The sequence below is a fragment of the Oncorhynchus nerka genome, unplaced genomic scaffold (assembly GCF_034236695.1).
Source record: "Oncorhynchus nerka isolate Pitt River unplaced genomic scaffold, Oner_Uvic_2.0 unplaced_scaffold_6152, whole genome shotgun sequence".
NCBI classification, from domain to species: domain Eukaryota; kingdom Metazoa; phylum Chordata; class Actinopteri; order Salmoniformes; family Salmonidae; genus Oncorhynchus; species Oncorhynchus nerka.
In genome coordinates, this window is record NW_027035163.1 from 7,501 (window position 1) to 9,748 (window position 2,248).

The window sequence follows — 2,248 nt, forward strand, 5'->3', positions numbered from 1 at the left end:
CACATGTCTGTGGAACTTGTTCAGTTTATGTCTCAGTTGTTGAATCTTATGTTCATAAAAATATTTAGACATGTTAAGTGGACATTTCTTTTTTTTGCTGAGTTTATGAGTAGTTAAAGCACTCAAACATTGAATATTTATACCGTATTTCACACAATGACAAGATTAAGCTCGTGACTCGACAAACTGGTTGGTTTTTAGTTTGTTTTGGTTGTGTTTCAGATCTTCTTTTGTGAAGTCAGTTTTATCATAAATAAGAATTGAATATGTTTTTGAAACACTTCTACATGAATGTGGATGCTACCATGATTACGGGTAATCCTAAATGAATCGTGAATAATTATGAGTGAGAAAGTTACACATTTATATATATATACCAGATATCCACAAGATATGATTTCCTCTGACCAATAACAGGGGAGGTTCGTTTTTGGGGATATTTCTCACTTAACATTATTTATGTTTATGTTTAATTCATAATTATCCGTAATCATAGAAGCATCCCCATTAATATAGAAGTGTTTAGAAACATATTATCAGTTTTCAGGTAAGAGCCAAATGCAGAAACGTTGAATAAACAATGGTTTAATTGTCCAGGGCAGGCAAGAGACCTAAACTGGGAGGACGAGGAAAAACTGAGACACACATATTATATTCTTATTTACAATAAAAGTGACTCCAAAATTATGCAATATATTATTTAACATTAATTTCTAGTGGGCACAAAATAATCTGAAACAAAACCAAAACAAACTGTAAATGCATCCAACAAGTTTGTCGAGTCACAAGCTTGATGTAGTCATTGCGTGCTAATGAATATGGGACTAATTCTAAATGTTTGAGTACTTTGACTCCTGTCATTTTTCCATATACTTCCCTAAAATGTGTGAACTATGTTCAAAAAACTGCTGTAATTTCTCAACGGTTCACCCGATATGGATGAATATACCCTAAAGATTATGGTCTGTACTTTATCTCTTTAAATCCAAAAGCCTAAAACAACAAAACATATGTCACTGTCCAAATACTTTTGGACGTAAGTAATGGAAATATCCAACAAACCTGAGCGCTGCCGGTATTCCAACCCTGGCTTGAGGGAGGTTCCTGTATGACTGGGGATGTGACCCGGAAGCCTCCAAACAATTCATTTTAGGATCTATGCTGCCCCCCTGTGGTCAAAGCAGTCATTACTTCCCATGAATGGCTCTATAGATCAGTGAGTGGTTATGGATTCACATTGTTGTGACTTGTGACCCACCTAATAGCTTTCACGTGTTCCTCAAACTCACTAAACTGTATTTTTAGACATCGATCAATCTACTGTGTCAGAAGCCTATAGCCTCTGTGTGTGATCCACTAGTAAATCACCAATGGGGACCATCAGGGTAGAATTAACGAGGACACACCGTAGCAAAACGCTTTCAAAACGTTTCAAAATGTTGTGCAACGGAAAACGAAAATGAGTCCAGGCGGTCCCTCCCTGTTTCATTCTGGTTTCTTCCGTCGGGTTCCTAATGAATACAACCCAGCTGCAGGAAACCAGTATTCCATTTGTACTCATTTACATTTACCCAATGAAGCTGGTGCCAGCAATAAGGCAATACAAGTGGAGGAAAGCGTGACTTAGCTGAACACGACAAGAGTTAATGTGTTGTGATAAGGGTTAGAGTCTGTGATTAAAGTGTGGTTGTAACTGAACACGACAAGAGTTAATGTGTTGTGATAAGGGTTAGAGTCTGTAATTAAAGTGTGGTTGTAGCTGGTGGAATGGGACGGTTTCATACCTCCACTACTCTGCTGTAAAAGTCAGCGTGAATAAACACTGAACAGTGACTCGTCAATCCTCTCCTGGAGTGAAAAACTATTACCATCGACCCCCTGTGTGTACCCGAGCATGAGTCCATTTTAAAATAAATGAAAGGTAAATCTGGTGGGCAGTGAATGCTTATGGGAGGTCGTGGCGTCTACGTCCTCTCTTTAACTCTCAGCACTCAAGCTGATCTATCACTGACCATTACCATGGTAATATCCCAAATGGCACCCTATTCCCTATGAAGTGCACTACCTTCGACCAGAGCCCCTGCCATTTGGGACACAGCCTATGTTGTTAGCACTAGGGGGGCTGCATGGTTGTCCTGATGGCTCTTGTCATTGACAAAATGGATGCTGTGTCAACTGAATAGCAATGGGCTCATAAAAGGATGGACTTTTTCTTGGCACGTGGAGTGCAGTTCCATATAGGAAAGCT

At 39.1% G+C, this 2,248-nt stretch overlaps 1 long non-coding RNA gene across 1 annotated transcript in view; it reads right to left on the reverse strand.

The window, feature by feature from the left end:
• The window catches only part of LOC135566287 (uncharacterized), a 1,521-nt gene extending 420 nt beyond the window's left edge, over positions 1–1,101 (reverse strand). Inside the window, exon 1 of the long non-coding RNA XR_010462026.1 lies at positions 1,063–1,101. This is a non-coding gene — a long non-coding RNA (uncharacterized LOC135566287). The remainder of the gene's footprint in view (positions 1–1,062) is intronic.
• Positions 1,102–2,248: the final 1,147 nt, after the last annotated feature.